Here is a 17,355-nt window from a genome sequence, read left to right as displayed (position 1 = left end):
TTGATAAGAGATAATTTTTTAAAAAAAAAGTTGTGGTAGTTTAATAGAATTTTTTTCCGAAATTCATTTGCGAGTTTTGGCACAACAATTGCTTAAATGCTTCTTAAAATCCTCTAACTTATCGATTTTAAAATATTACCTCGATTAATTTCTACACGCTTAACAGGTATTTTTATATGCAATTGGGCCAGTCTTTATTATTTACGATATTAACACGTCAAGTCTGAAGTCAGTCACCGATGGCTGACAGTTCGGATAGCTTCGGTGACTGATGACTGACAGCACACTTGTCGTTTAGGCTTCTTCAGTTACTGTTGACTGGCGATATGCAAGCAGCTTAAAAAATTATATACTTCTCAGATCTATCTTATAACAAATTCTAGCTAGAATATCGATGAAACCGGATATCGGCGGTTAACGGAAAGGACAATAAAACTAATTTCGAGCTTAAAAGAGGTAAATCTGAAATTTTATATAAACGTAAGTGCATTTTCAAATTTCGAAGTCATTTCTTTATATAAGTTTATTAACTTCATATCTACGGTGAGTTTAAATGATAACGGCTTGTGCGCGAAAATCTGAGGAACACTCTAAAAATTATTTAAAAAAAATTAGTGTTGCACCCACCACATTCCGAACATGGGACTTTCCGTGTGTTAAGCGGATGTGATAACAACTACATCATGAGTGCACGTGTTAGATGTAACCCCAGTCAGTTAAAAATATAAACACTTGCTTTCTAAAAATTAAATTAATGCTCTATTATACACAATCAGTTCAAAATATAAATACTTGTTTTTCAAAAGAAAAATTAGCACTGTCATTTAAATACTTAGGGCTGTACCCACCAGGTTTCGAACCTGGGACCTTCCGCGTGTTAGGCGAATGTGATAACCACTACACCATGGGTACACATGCGAGATGTTCTTATTAACAATCATTTCATAGTATAAATATTTCTTTTCAAAAATAAATTTAGTATTGTCAAATAAAAAGTTGAGATTGTACCCACCAGGTTTCGAACCTGGGACCTTCCGCGTGTAAAGCGGATGTGATAACCACTACACCATGGGTACACGTGCGAGGTGTTCTTATTAACAATCATTTCATAGTTTAAATACGTGCTTTTCAAAAGTAAATTTAGTACTGTCAATTAAAAAGTTTATTGTGTTCTTTTTATTAATTTTAAACTGTATTGATGGATTTTATCAATTAAAACTTTGGAATAATTTGAATAGCGCTTCCGAAAATTATTTAAGAAGATAAGCAATTTTTTAACCCCTTCGAGCCGGGTAGCGAAAACGCGCGCTTATCGCGGAGGCCGGCAGTGTCTTCCCCGAGCGTCTCTCCAGGGCCGAGGGCTTTTTTACTACTAAGCCTAAATCCATGAAATTTCCGAAGTATCAACGCATTGTTTAATAATGCTCTATAGAGTATTTAAACGGCTTATGCTTTATAGATATTTATATATATATACTTTAATTACCTTATTTCTTGTTTAAATGCATATTTTACACATTTTATTTTAATTACTCACCATTTTATGACTTTTAACATTATATATCTGAAAACTAAATATATTACTTAAAATTCTCTTTTCGTATGAAAACTTTTAAAACAGGGATCTACACACAGTCCTACGTTACATTCCTTGAACTCGTAATAACTCATTTGCCGTTTTGGAGGATTTTTCCGGGAATGTGAACAAACGAAGCACCGTCGTCTCATTTTCTTATCAGTCTCTTCTGAACAAAGTTTTGGAAAATGTCTTTCAGTTAATCTTTCAGAATCAATATCAGAATATCAGAATCAATATCTGAAATATTTTGCATCATTTCTGCTATTTCATGCTCTGTTAAACATTTTCGACGCTTCGACATTGAAACGGTAAAAACAGAAAGAATTCACGTCTAACAAGATCTAATTATTTTCTAAAAACTGAACTGTAAACCGAAATACTCAACGCTTTAGCGCATATAAAACTTCTATTTACAATAAACAACTACCACGTGCGAATAAAGTGCAATTTAAAGAGACGTCATAAATCACGCCATTCGGAAACATTTAGTTCCCCGTTTGTTTATATAATAAAAAACACGTTTACGTGAGTCATGCTTTTCTCATTTCGAGTAGAATGTCTAATGTACATGTATCTGAAACCATATGGACATACAGTGCCATCTTGTGGCATAAATTATAGTTTGAAAAACGTTCCAAGGTACTGGCACAAATACGTGACATTCGGTAGAAAACGCAACTTTTCTCTGGCACGCCTGCGTGTCGGCCGGTAGATAAGTGCGTTCGTTGCTGGCACGTATACGTGACAGTCGGCGCGAAGGGGTTAAGTCTATTTTCGTGTAAAATAAAGAAAAAATGTTTTAAGGGCTAATTTTAACATATATAAGAGCTCAAGTAATAATCTAAAATGATACCAAAAATTACGATGCTAGAAGCGAAACTTTTGTTTTTCTCATTTTTGTTTTAAAATTAGGGTTAGCGATGCAAAACCTCCGTCCTGTACGGTGACTACCTTCGATTCTCTTTCGTCCCGCACGAGCATCTTAAACAAAGGTGCGCCGTCGCGAAAAGGTTAAGCATTAGTTAGGGTTAGCATTAGTATCAGTTATCAGTAAAGGCATTCGAGACAAATCATTAGGGGACTGAAAACAAGGATTGGACGTTTTACACGACACAGGTACGTTTGCTGGTGATTTTCATTTAAAGTATTATTTGATTCATTGAAGAATCGGGATTTACTAGCATACATATATTTTACGCTAATTTATCGAACTTTTGGTTGAAAACTCAGGGATATAAAAGCTTTGCGTTGCCACTTTGCAAAGTGCAAGATATTTCTGTTACAAAATTAATCAAAATACTCGGCAATTTAAAAGAAGTGTGTTACCACTCGCCAAAACGTTAAACGAATTTAATAAACATTCAGGGATTTAAGAGAAATATGTGTTGCCTCTATCCGAATTAAAATATTATCTTCCAAGCATCAGTAAGTTGTCGTTCAACAAAGTGGGGATATTTCATTTTTTTCATTCAAATTTATTCTGTTATAATTTAACAAATTAAGAAATTTAAAAGCAGTAAGCAAAAGTTCATTTAAATTGTTATTAATTTCTATATAAAAAATTACACTAACAGATTTCATTAAAATCATCTTCCTCTATATATACAAAGAAGAGTGTCCGTTTGTTTGTTTGTGTGCGCGTAATTTAGAGAAAGATTACGATTTATCACGATCTTGAAGAAATTTTGCGAAGTTCACATTCATAACCAAAGGAAGTTATTAAGATTTATAAGATTTCGAAGAAATTTCTAAGAAATTAAAAGATTTCGGAAAATCACCCTACGGAGTCAATACTCAAAGAATTTGACATTCATTGTAGGTTCAGGTCGCCGTTGTTGAGTTTTCGCTATCAGTGAAAATCATAATGCTAAGTGAAAAATTTTTAATTTTTTAACGAATATAAAAATTAATGCTTTCTACATAGTTTCAAATTTGAAATCGCATCACTAACCTCAACAGTCACATCAAACTTGCGTTCCCTTTTTTAGTTCTTACTAACACTGGTAGAGGGCGCCATGTTCTTATGTTTTTCCTGATGAGAACAGTGTAGACTGTAGAAGATTTTTGTAGAAGATTAAAGGGCTTCTCTAAAATCCCTTTTTTTACGAATCTTTCAGAAACGGAGAAGAAAGTGGTAGAGATGGACGAAGATTTTCGGAAAGCTCATTTCCGGAGGAGGGAGAAATTAAAAAAAAAAATACAAAATTAAGGAAAATTCTGTACGCCAAAGGGGCGTTTTTAACGATTTCTGTATTACCTTAATATATTAAATATCATATTCTTCTCACTAAAACCATAAAATTCAGTTCAACAACAATAACGCAAAATAATTTTAAAATGAGCATATCTTTAGAATTTCCACTACACAGTCTCGTGCGCAGGAAATTCCCCCCCCCCATACAGTGCTGCCATTGCTCGCTTTGAAATCGTTGAGTTTGTTAATCAAAAATTCGTTAAAGTGTTACAAAATATGAAATCGATAAAAAACAGATTCCAAATTTGGGCTTTCAGATGCCATATTCAGGTGGAAACGTACGATATTCAAAATTTAATGGCTCTAACTACCGTTGCCTTAGCACAATGCAATCATATATACATTCATGCAGATTCTTCATCATGTAAGTTCTTTAAATATAATTAAGGGCTCTAATATTTGGTGGCAATAATTTGAAAAGTGAACCGACATTTTCAATGAACCAACGAAAATCCCAAAACAAAATTAAGAGTCCTTCTGGGGAACAAATTGCCCCTTTCGACTAAAACGACATAACCGATAACAAAGCAAGTATCAGTTCTTACTAAAACCATTACAGGGAGCCGTGCAGTTAGTTCTACAACAATACAGTTGAAGCCTGGTAAAATTTTATAGAATTCATCTTGAACCAGAACATTGCTGTTTACGTGAAATCTCGAAAAACTTTCCCCATCCCCATAAATGAAGCCTTTTCACTCTGCGTAAACCACAAGCAACATCGGGTACTTCAGATTGTATGTAACATTAATTATTACGAACATTATTATCATATGTATCTGTATATTACAATAATTTTCAGTTATTAATATTTTATTCAATGCGGTATTTTCCCATGGATGTGAAAAATTAAACAAATTAATTTATTTTCAGTGTTTAAGAACTTGGTCCCTAAAGTAAGTTTTTAAAAACTTCACAAAAATTTATTTGATAAGAGATAATTTAAAAAAAAAAAAAAAAAAAAGTTGTGGTAGTTTAATAGAATTTTTTTCCGAAATTCATTTGCGAGTTTTGGCACAAAAATTGCTTAAATGCTTCTTAAAATCCTCTAACTTATCGATTTTAAAATATTACCTCGATTAATTTCTACACGCTTATCTGGTATTTTTATATGCAATTGGGCCAGTCTTTATTATTTACGATATTAACACGTCAAGTGTGAAGTCAGTCACCGATGGCTGACAGTTCGGATAGCTTCGGTGACTGATGACTGACAGCACACTTGTCGTTTAGGCTTCTTCAGTTACTGTTGACTGGCGATATGCAAGCAGCTTAAAAAATTATATACTTCTCAGATCTATCTTATAACAAATTCTAGCTAGAATATCGATGAAACCGGATATCGACGGTTAACGGAAAGAACAATAAAACTAATTTCATTAGTTCAAACTCGCATTAAAAGAGGTAAATCTGAAATTTTATATAAACGTAAGTGCATTTTCAAATTTCGAAGTCATTTCTTTATATAAGTTTATTAACTTCATATCTACGGTGAGTTTAAATGATAACGGCTTGTGCGCGAAAATCTGAGGAACACTCTAAAAATTATTTAAAAAAAATTAGTGTTGCACCCACCACATTCCGAACATGGGACTTTCCGTGTGTTAAGCGGATGTGATAACAACTACATCATGAGTGCACGTGTTAGATGTAACCCCAGTCAGTTAAAAATATAAACACTTGCTTTCTAAAAATTAAATTAATGCTCTATTATACACAATCAGTTCAAAATATAAATACTTGTTTTTCAAAAGAAAAATTAGCACTGTCATTTAAATACTTAGGGCTATACCCACCAGGTTTCGAACCTGGGACCTTCCGCGTGTTAGGCGAATGTGATAACCACTACACCATGGGTACACATGCGAGATGTTCTTATTAACAATCATTTCATAGTATAAATATTTCTTTTCAAAAATAAATTTAGTATTGTCAAATAAAAAGTTGAGATTGTACCCACCAGGTTTCGAACCTGGGACCTTCCGCGTGTAAAGCGGATGTGATAACCACTACACCATGGGTACACGTGCGAGGTGTTCTTATTAACAATCATTTCATAGTTTAAATACGTGCTTTTCAAAAGTAAATTTAGTACTGTCAATTAAAAAGTTTATTGTGTTCTTTTTATTAATTTTAAACTGTATTGATGGATTTTATCAATTAAAACTTTGGAATAATTTGAATAGCGCTTCCGAAAATTATTTAAGAAGATAAGCAATTTTTTAACCCCTTCGAGCCGGGTAGCGAAAACGCGCGCTTATCGCGGAGGCCGGCAGTGTCTTCCCCGAGCGTCTCTCCAGGGCCGAGGGCTTTTTTACTACTAAGCCTAAATCCATGAAATTTCCGAAGTATCAACGCATTGTTTAATAATGCTCTATAGAGTATTTAAACGGCTTATGCTTTATAGATATTTATATATATATACTTTAATTACCTTATTTCTTGTTTAAATGCATATTTTACACATTTTATTTTAATTACTCACCATTTTATGACTTTTAACATTATATATCTGAAAACTAAATATATTACTTAAAATTCTCTTTTCGTATGAAAAATTTTAAAACAGAGATCTACACACAGTCCTACGTTACATTCCTTGAACTCGTAATAACTCATTTGCCGTTTTGGAGGATTTTTCCGGGAATGTGAACAAACGAAGCACCGTCGTCTCATTTTCTTATCAGTCTCTTCTGAACAAAGTTTTGGAAAATGTCTTTCAGTTAATCTTTCAGAATCAATATCAGAATATCAGAATCAATATCTGAAATATTTTGCATCATTTCTGCTATTTCATGCTCTGTTAAACATTTTCGACGCTTCGACATTGAAACGGTAAAAACAGAAAGAATTCACGTCTAACAAGATCTAATTATTTTCTAAAAACTGAACTGTAAACCGAAATACTCAACGCTTTAGCGCATATAAAACTTCTATTTACAATAAACAACTACCACGTGCGAATAAAGTGCAATTTAAAGAGACGTCATAAATCACGCCATTCGGAAACATTTAGTTCCCCGTTTGTTTATATAATAAAAAACACGTGTACGTGAGTCATGCTTTTCTCATTTCGAGTAGAATGTCTAATGTACATGTATCTGAAACCATATGGACATACAGTGCCATCTTGTGGCATAAATTATAGTTTGAAAAACGTTCCAAGGTACTGGCACAAATACGTGACATTCGGTAGAAAACGCAACTTTTCTCTGGCACGCCTGCGTGTCGGCCGGTAGATAAGTGCGTTCGTTGCTGGCACGTATACGTGACAGTCGGCGCGAAGGGGTTAAGTCTATTTTCGTGTAAAATAAAGAAAAAATGTTTTAAGGGCTAATTTTAACATATATAAGAGCTCAAGTAATAATCTAAAATGATACCAAAAATTACGATGCTAGAAGCGAAACTTTTGTTTTTCTCATTTTTGTTTTAAAATTAGGGTTAGCGATGCAAAACCTCCGTCCTGTACGGTGACTACCTTCGATTCTCTTTCGTCCCGCACGAGCATCTTAAACAAAGGTGCGCCGTCGCGAAAAGGTTAAGCATTAGTTAGGGTTAGCATTAGTATCAGTTATCAGTAAAGGCATTCGAGACAAATCATTAGGGGACTGAAAACAAGGATTGGACGTTTTACACGACACAGGTACGTTTGCTGGTGATTTTCATTTAAAGTATTATTTGATTCATTGAAGAATCGGGATTTACTAGCATACATATATTTTACGCTAATTTATCGAACTTTTGGTTGAAAACTCAGGGATATAAAAGCTTTGCGTTGCCACTTTGCAAAGTGCAAGATATTTCTGTTACAAAATTAATCAAAATACTCGGCAATTTAAAAGAAGTGTGTTACCACTCGCCAAAACGTTAAACGAATTTAATAAACATTCAGGGATTTAAGAGAAATATGTGTTGCCTCTATCCGAATTAAAATATTATCTTCCAAGCATCAGTAAGTTGTCGTTCAACAAAGTGGGGATATTTCATTTTTTTCATTCAAATTTATTCTGTTATAATTTAACAAATTAAGAAATTTAAAAGCAGTAAGCAAAAGTTCATTTAAATTGTTATTAATTTCTATATAAAAAATTACACTAACAGATTTCATTAAAATCATCTTCCTCTATATATACAAAGAAGAGTGTCCGTTTGTTTGTTTGTGTGCGCGTAATTTAGAGAAAGATTACGATTTATCACGATCTTGAAGAAATTTTGCGAAGTTCACATTCATAACCAAAGGAAGTTATTAAGATTTATAAGATTTCGAAGAAATTTCTAAGAAATTAAAAGATTTCGGAAAATCACCCTACGGAGTCAATACTCAAAGAATTTGACATTCATTGTAGGTTCAGGTCGCCGTTGTTGAGTTTTCGCTATCAGTGAAAATCATAATGCTAAGTGAAAAATTTTTAATTTTTTAACGAATATAAAAATTAATGCTTTCTACATAGTTTCAAATTTGAAATCGCATCACTAACCTCAACAGTCACATCAAACTTGCGTTCCCTTTTTTAGTTCTTACTAACACTGGTAGAGGGCGCCATGTTCTTATGTTTTTCCTGATGAGAACAGTGTAGACTGTAGAAGATTTTTGTAGAAGATTAAAGGGCTTCTCTAAAATCCCTTTTTTTACGAATCTTTCAGAAACGGAGAAGAAAGTGGTAGAGATGGACGAAGATTTTCGGAAAGCTCATTTCCGGAGGAGGGAGAAATTAAAAAAAAAAATACAAAATTAAGGAAAATTCTGTACGCCAAAGGGGCGTTTTTAACGATTTCTGTATTACCTTAATATATTAAATATCATATTCTTCTCACTAAAACCATAAAATTCAGTTCAACAACAATAACGCAAAATAATTTTAAAATGAGCATATCTTTAGAATTTCCACTACACAGTCTCGTGCGCAGGAAATTCCCCCCCCCCCATACAGTGCTGCCATTGCTCGCTTTGAAATCGTTGAGTTTGTTAATCAAAAATTCGTTAAAGTGTTACAAAATATGAAATCGATAAAAAACAGATTCCAAATTTGGGCTTTCAGATGCCATATTCAGGTGGAAACGTACGATATTCAAAATTTAATGGCTCTAACTACCGTTGCCTTAGCACAATGCAATCATATATACATTCATGCAGATTCTTCATCATGTAAGTTCTTTAAATATAATTAAGGGCTCTAATATTTGGTGGCAATAATTTGAAAAGTGAACCGACATTTTCAATGAACCAACGAAAATCCCAAAACAAAATTAAGAGTCCTTCTGGGGAACAAATTGACCCTTTGGACTAAAACGACATAACCGATAACAAAGCAAGTATCAGTTCTTACTAAAACCATTACAGGGAGCCGTGCAGTTAGTTCTACAACAATACAGTTGAAGCCTGGTAAAATTTTATAGAATTCATCTTGAACCAGAACATTGCTGTTTACGTGAAATCTCGAAAAACTTTCCCCATCCCCATAAATGAAGCCTTTTCACTCTGCGTAAACCACAAGCAACATCGGGTACTTCAGATTGTATGTAACATTAATTATTACGAATATTATTATCATATGTATCTGTATATTACAGGAATTTTCAGTTATTAATATTTTATTCAATGCGGTATTTTCCCATGGATGTGAAAAATTTAACAAATTAATTTATTTTCAGTGTTTAAGAACTTGGTCCCTAAAGTAAGTTTTTAAAAACTTCACAAAAATTTATTTGATAAGAGATAATTTTTTTTAAAAAAAAAAGTTGTGGTAGTTTAATAGAATTTTTTTCCGAAATTCATTTGCGAGTTTTGGCACAACAATTGCTTAAATGCTTCTTAAAATCCTCTAACTTATCGATTTTAAAATATTACCTCGATTAATTTCTACACGCTTATCTGGTATTTTTATATGCAATTGGGCCAGTCTTTATTATTTACGATATTAACACGTCAAGTCTGAAGTCAGTCACCGATGGCTGACAGTTCGGATAGCTTCGGTGACTGATGACTGACAGCACACTTGTCGTTTAGGCTTCTTCAGTTACTGTTGACTGGCGATATGCAAGCAGCTTAAAAAATTATATACTTCTCAGATCTATCTTATAACAAATTCTAGCTAGAATATCGATGAAACCGGATATCGGCGGTTAACGGAAAGGACAATAAAACTAATTTCGAGCTTAAAAGAGGTAAATCTGAAATTTTATATAAACGTAAGTGCATTTTCAAATTTCGAAGTCATTTCTTTATATAAGTTTATTAACTTCATATCTACGGTGAGTTTAAATGATAACGGCTTGTGCGCGAAAATCTGAGGAACACTCTAAAAATTATTTAAAAAAAATTAGTGTTGCACCCACCACATTCCGAACATGGGACTTTCCGTGTGTTAAGCGGATGTGATAACAACTACATCATGAGTGCACGTGTTAGATGTAACCCCAGTCAGTTAAAAATATAAACACTTGCTTTCTAAAAATTAAATTAATGCTCTATTATACACAATCAGTTCAAAATATAAATACTTGTTTTTCAAAAGAAAAATTAGCACTGTCATTTAAATACTTAGGGCTGTACCCACCAGGTTTCGAACCTGGGACCTTCCGCGTGTTAGGCGAATGTGATAACCACTACACCATGGGTACACATGCGAGATGTTCTTATTAACAATCATTTCATAGTATAAATATTTCTTTTCAAAAATAAATTTAGTATTGTCAAATAAAAAGTTTATTGTGTTCTTTTTATTAATTTTAAACTGTATTGATGGATTTTATCAATTAAAACTTTGGAATAATTTGAATAGCGCTTCCGAAAATTATTTAAGAAGATAAGCAATTTTTTAACCCCTTCGAGCCGGGTAGCGAAAACGCGCGCTTATCGCGGAGGCCGGCAGTGTCTTCCCCGAGCGTCTCTCCAGGGCCGAGGGCTTTTTTACTACTAAGCCTAAATCCATGAAATTTCCGAAGTATCAACGCATTGTTTAATAATGCTCTATAGAGTATTTAAACGGCTTATGCTTTATAGATATTTATATATATATACTTTAATTACCTTATTTCTTGTTTAAATGCATATTTTACACATTTTATTTTAATTACTCACCATTTTATGACTTTTAACATTATATATCTGAAAACTAAATATATTACTTAAAATTCTCTTTTCGTATGAAAAATTTTAAAACAGGGATCTACACACAGTCCTACGTTACATTCCTTGAACTCGTAATAACTCATTTGCCGTTTTGGAGGATTTTTCCGGGAATGTGAACAAACGAAGCACCGTCGTCTCATTTTCTTATCAGTCTCTTCTGAACAAAGTTTTGGAAAATGTCTTTCAGTTAATCTTTCAGAATCAATATCAGAATATGAGAATTTCAGAATCAATATCTGAAATATTTTGCATCATTTCTGCTATTTCATGCTCTGTTAAACATTTTCGACGCTTCGACATTGAAACGGTAAAAACAGAAAGAATTCACGTCTAACAAGATCTAATTATTTTCTAAAAACTGAACTGTAAACCGAAATACTCAACGCTTTAGCGCATATAAAACTTCTATTTACAATAAACAACTACCACGTGCGAATAAAGTGCAATTTAAAGAGACGTCATAAATCACGCCATTCGGAAACATTTAGTTCCCCGTTTGTTTATATAATAAAAAACACGTGTACGTGAGTCATGCTTCTCTCATTTCGAGTAGAATGTCTAATGCACATGTATCTGAAACCATATGGACATACAGTGCCATCTTGTGGCATAAATTATAGTTTGAAAAACGTTCCAAGGTACTGGCACAAATACGTGACATTCGGTAGAAAACGCAACTTTTCTCTGGCACGCCTGCGTGTCGGCCGGTAGATAAGTGCGTTCGTTGCTGGCACGTATACGTGACAGTCGGCGCGAAGGGGTTAAGTCTATTTTCGTGTAAAATAAAGAAAAAATGTTTTAAGGGCTAATTTTAACATATATAAGAGCTCAAGTAATAATCTAAAATGATACCAAAAATTACGATGCTAGAAGCGAAACTTTTGTTTTTCTCATTTTTGTTTTAAAATTAGGGTTAGCGATGCAAAACCTCCGTCCTGTACGGTGACTACCTTCGATTCTCTTTCGTCCCGCACGAGCATCTTAAACAAAGGTGCGCCGTCGCGAAAAGGTTAAGCATTAGTTAGGGTTAGCATTAGTATCAGTTATCAGTAAAGGCATTCGAGACAAATCATTAGGGGACTGAAAACAAGGATTGGACGTTTTACACGACACAGGTACGTTTGCTGGTGATTTTCATTTAAAGTATTATTTGATTCATTGAAGAATCGGGATTTACTAGCATACATATATTTTACGCTAATTTATCGAACTTTTGGTTGAAAACTCAGGGATATAAAAGCTTTGCGTTGCCACTTTGCAAAGTGCAAGATATTTCTGTTACAAAATTAATCAAAATACTCGGCAATTTAAAAGAAGTGTGTTACCACTCGCCAAAACGTTAAACGAATTTAATAAACATTCAGGGATTTAAGAGAAATATGTGTTGCCTCTATCCGAATTAAAATATTATCTTCCAAGCATCAGTAAGTTGTCGTTCAACAAAGTGGGGATATTTCATTTTTTTCATTCAAATTTATTCTGTTATAATTTAACAAATTAAGAAATTTAAAAGCAGTAAGCAAAAGTTCATTTAAATTGTTATTAATTTCTATATAAAAAATTACACTAACAGATTTCATTAAAATCATCTTCCTCTATATATAGAAAGAAGAGTGTCCGTTTGTTTGTTTGTGTGCGCGTAATTTAGAGAAAGATTACGATTTATACACGATCTTGAAGAAATTTTGCGAAGTTCACATTCATAACCAAAGGAAGTTATTAAGATTTATAAGATTTCGAAGAAATTTCTAAGAAATTAAAAGATTTCGGAAAATCACCCTACGGAGTCAATACTCAAAGAATTTGACATTCATCGTAGGTTCAGGTCGCCGTTGTTGAGTTTTCGCTATCAGTGAAAATCATAATGCTAAGTGAAAAATTTTTAATTTTTTAACGAATATAAAAATTAATGCTTTCTACATAGTTTCAAATTTGAAATCGCATCACTAACCTCAACAGTCACATCAAACTTGCGTTCCCTTTTTTAGTTCTTACTAACACTGGTAGAGGGCGCCATGTTCTTATGTTTTTCCTGATGAGAACAGTGTAGACTGTAGAAGATTTTTGTAGAAGATTAAAGGGCTTCTCTAAAATCCCTTTTTTTACGAATCTTTCAGAAACGGAGAAGAAAGTGGTAGAGATGGACGAAGATTTTCGGAAAGCTCATTTCCGGAGGAGGGAGAAATTAAAAAAAAAAATACAAAATTAAGGAAAATTCTGTACGCCAAAGGGGCGTTTTTAACGATTTCTGTATTACCTTAATATAATAAATATCATATTCTTCTCACTAAAACCATAAAATTCAGTTCAACAACAATAACGCAAAATAATTTTAAAATGAGCATATCTTTAGAATTTCCACTACACAGTCTCGTGCGCAGGAAATTCCACCCCCCATACAGTGCTGCCATTGCTCGCTTTGAAATCGTTGAGTTTGTTAATCAAAAATTCGTTAAAGTGTTACAAAATATGAAATCGATAAAAAACAGATTCCAAATTTGGGCTTTCAGATGCCATATTCAGGTGGAAACGTACGATATTCAAAATTTAATGGCTCTAACTACCGTTGCCTTAGCACAATGCAATCATATATACATTCATGCAGATTCTTCATCATGTAAGTTCTTTAAATATAATTAAGGGCTCTAATATTTGGTGGCAATAATTTGAAAAGTGAACCGACATTTTCAATGAACCAACGAAAATCCCAAAACAAAATTAAGAGTCCTTCTGGGGAACAAATTGCCCCTTTGGACTAAAACGACATAACCGATAACAAAGCAAGTATCAGTTCTTACTAAAACCATTACAGGGAGCCGTGCAGTTAGTTCTACAACAATACAGTTGAAGCCTGGTAAAATTTTATAGAATTCATCTTGAACCAGAACATTGCTGTTTACGTGAAATCTCGAAAAACTTTCCCCATCCCCATAAATGAAGCCTTTTCACTCTGCGTAAACCACAAGCAACATCGGGTACTTCAGATTGTATGTAACATTAATTATTACGAACATTATTATCATATGTATCTGTATATTACAGGAATTTTCAGTTATTAATATTTTATTCAATGCGGTATTTTCCCATGGATGTGAAAAATTTAACAAATTAATTTATTTTCAGTGTTTAAGAACTTGGTCCCTAAAGTAAGTTTTTAAAAACTTCACAAAAATTTATTTGATAAGAGATAATTTTTTTAAAAAAAAAAAGTTGTGGTAGTTTAATAGAATTTTTTTCCGAAATTCATTTGCGAGTTTTGGCACAACAATTGCTTAAATGCTTCTTAAAATCCTCTAACTTATCGATTTTAAAATATTACCTCGATTAATTTCTACACGCTTATCTGGTATTTTTATATGCATTTGGGCCAGTCTTTATTATTTACGATATTAACACGTCAAGTCTGAAGTCAGTCACCGATGGCTGACAGTTCGGATAGCTTCGGTGACTGATGGCTGACAGTTCGGATAGCTTCGGTGACTGATGACTGACAGCACACTTGTCGTTTAGGCTTCTTCAGTTACTGTTGACTGGCGATATGCAAGCAGCTTAAAAAATTATATACTTCTCAGATCTATCTTATAACAATTTCTAGCTAGAATATCGATGAAACCGGATATCGGCGGTTAACGGAAAGGACAATAAAACTAATTTCGAGCTTAAAAGAGGTAAATCTGAAATTTTATATAAACGTAAGTGCATTTTCAAATTTCGAAGTCATTTCTTTATATAAGTTTATTAACTTCATATCTACGGTGAGTTTAAATGATAACGGCTTGTGCGCGAAAATCTGAGGAACACTCTAAAAATTATTTAAAAAAAATTAGTGTTGCACCCACCACATTCCGAACATGGGACTTTCCGTGTGTTAAGCGGATGTGATAACAACTACATCATGAGTGCACGTGTTAGATGTAACCCCAGTCAGTTAAAAATATAAACACTTGCTTTCTAAAAATTAAATTAATGCTCTATTATACACAATCAGTTCAAAATATAAATACTTGTTTTTCAAAAGAAAAATTAGCACTGTCATTTAAATACTTAGGGCTGTACCCACCAGGTTTCGAACCTGGGACCTTCCGCGTGTTAGGCGAATGTGATAACCACTACACCATGGGTACACATGCGAGATGTTCTTATTAACAATCATTTCATAGTATAAATATTTCTTTTCAAAAATAAATTTAGTATTGTCAAATAAAAAGTTTATTGTGTTCTTTTTATTAATTTTAAACTGTATTGATGGATTTTATCAATTAGAACTTTGGAATAATTTGAATAGCGCTTCCGAAAATTATTTAAGAAGATAAGCAATTTTTTAACCCCTTCGAGCCGGGTAGCGAAAACGCGCGCTTATCGCGGAGGCCGGCAGTGTCTTCCCCGAGCGTCTCTCCAGGGCCGAGGGCTTTTTTACTACTAAGCCTAAATCCATGAAATTTCCGAAGTATCAACGCATTGTTTAATAATGCTCTATAGAGTATTTAAACGGCTTATGCTTTATAGATATTTATATATATATACTTTAATTACCTTATTTCTTGTTTAAATGCATATTTTACACATTTTATTTTAATTACTCACCATTTTATGACTTTTAACATTATATATCTGAAAACTAAATATATTACTTAAAATTCTCTTTTCGTATGAAAAATTTTAAAACAGGGATCTACACACAGTCCTACGTTACATTCCTTGAACTCGTAATAACTCATTTGCCGTTTTGGAGGATTTTTCCGGGAATGTGAACAAACGAAGCACCGTCGTCTCATTTTCTTATCAGTCTCTTCTGAACAAAGTTTTGGAAAATGTCTTTCAGTTAATCTTTCAGAATCAATATCAGAATATGAGAATTTCAGAATCAATATCTGAAATATTTTGCATCATTTCTGCTATTTCATGCTCTGTTAAACATTTTCGACGCTTCGACATTGAAACGGTAAAAACAGAAAGAATTCACGTCTAACAAGATCTAATTATTTTCTAAAAACTGAACTGTAAACCGAAATACTCAACGCTTTAGCGCATATAAAACTTCTATTTACAATAAACAACTACCACGTGCGAATAAAGTGCAATTTAAAGAGACGTCATAAATCACGCCATTCGGAAACATTTAGTTCCCCGTTTGTTTATATAATAAAAAACACGTGTACGTGAGTCATGCTTCTCTCATTTCGAGTAGAATGTCTAATGCACATGTATCTGAAACCATATGGACATACAGTGCCATCTTGTGGCATAAATTATAGTTTGAAAAACGTTCCAAGGTACTGGCACAAATACGTGACATTCGGTAGAAAACGCAACTTTTCTCTGGCACGCCTGCGTGTCGGCCGGTAGATAAGTGCGTTCGTTGCTGGCACGTATACGTGACAGTCGGCGCGAAGGGGTTAAGTCTATTTTCGTGTAAAATAAAGAAAAAATGTTTTAAGGGCTAATTTTAACATATATAAGAGCTCAAGTAATAATCTAAAATGATACCAAAAATTACGATGCTAGAAGCGAAACTTTTGTTTTTCTCATTTTTGTTTTAAAATTAGGGTTAGCGATGCAAAACCTCCGTCCTGTACGGTGACTACCTTCGATTCTCTTTCGTCCCGCACGAGCATCTTAAACAAAGGTGCGCCGTCGCGAAAAGGTTAAGCATTAGTTAGGGTTAGCATTAGTATCAGTTATCAGTAAAGGCATTCGAGACAAATCATTAGGGGACTGAAAACAAGGATTGGACGTTTTACACGACACAGGTACGTTTGCTGGTGATTTTCATTTAAAGTATTATTTGATTCATTGAAGAATCGGGATTTACTAGCATACATATATTTTACGCTAATTTATCGAACTTTTGGTTGAAAACTCAGGGATATAAAAGCTTTGCGTTGCCACTTTGCAAAGTGCAAGATATTTCTGTTACAAAATTAATCAAAATACTCGGCAATTTAAAAGAAGTGTGTTACCACTCGCCAAAACGTTAAACGAATTTAATAAACATTCAGGGATTTAAGAGAAATATGTGTTGCCTCTATCCGAATTAAAATATTATCTTCCAAGCATCAGTAAGTTGTCGTTCAACAAAGTGGGGATATTTCATTTTTTTCATTCAAATTTATTCTGTTATAATTTAACAAATTAAGAAATTTAAAAGCAGTAAGCAAAAGTTCATTTAAATTGTTATTAATTTCTATATAAAAAATTACACTAACAGATTTCATTAAAATCATCTTCCTCTATATATAGAAAGAAGAGTGTCCGTTTGTTTGTTTGTGTGCGCGTAATTTAGAGAAAGATTACGATTTATACACGATCTTGAAGAAATTTTGCGAAGTTCACATTCATAACCAAAGGAAGTTATTAAGATTTATAAGATTTCGAAGAAATTTCTAAGAAATT

At 33.2% G+C, this 17,355-nt stretch overlaps 6 non-coding genes across 6 annotated transcripts; all 6 read right to left on the bottom strand.

Annotated features, from left to right (window-relative positions):
* Positions 1–839: 839 nt before the first annotated feature.
* TRNAV-AAC (transfer RNA valine (anticodon AAC)) lies at positions 840–912 on the bottom strand. The gene has a single exon. It is a non-coding gene; the product is annotated as a tRNA-Val (tRNA).
* A 91-nt stretch (positions 913–1,003) lies between these two features.
* TRNAV-UAC (transfer RNA valine (anticodon UAC)) lies at positions 1,004–1,076 on the bottom strand. The gene has a single exon. It is a non-coding gene; the product is annotated as a tRNA-Val (tRNA).
* Positions 1,077–5,617: 4,541 nt separating this feature from the next.
* On the bottom strand, positions 5,618–5,690 carry TRNAV-AAC (transfer RNA valine (anticodon AAC)). The gene has a single exon. It is a non-coding gene; the product is annotated as a tRNA-Val (tRNA).
* A 91-nt stretch (positions 5,691–5,781) lies between these two features.
* On the bottom strand, positions 5,782–5,854 carry TRNAV-UAC (transfer RNA valine (anticodon UAC)). Its single transcript has one exon. It is a non-coding gene; the product is annotated as a tRNA-Val (tRNA).
* Positions 5,855–10,378: 4,524 nt separating this feature from the next.
* TRNAV-AAC (transfer RNA valine (anticodon AAC)) lies at positions 10,379–10,451 on the bottom strand. Its single transcript has one exon. It is a non-coding gene; the product is annotated as a tRNA-Val (tRNA).
* A 4,562-nt stretch (positions 10,452–15,013) lies between these two features.
* TRNAV-AAC (transfer RNA valine (anticodon AAC)) lies at positions 15,014–15,086 on the bottom strand. Its single transcript has one exon. It is a non-coding gene; the product is annotated as a tRNA-Val (tRNA).
* Positions 15,087–17,355: the final 2,269 nt, after the last annotated feature.

This window comes from Stegodyphus dumicola, chromosome 7, assembly GCF_044657685.1.
Source record: "Stegodyphus dumicola isolate Sdum_Otavi_A_Nest chromosome 7, ASM4465768v1".
NCBI classification, from domain to species: Eukaryota; Metazoa; Arthropoda; class Arachnida; order Araneae; family Eresidae; genus Stegodyphus; species Stegodyphus dumicola.
This window is presented reverse-complemented; position numbering and strand designations above follow the sequence as displayed.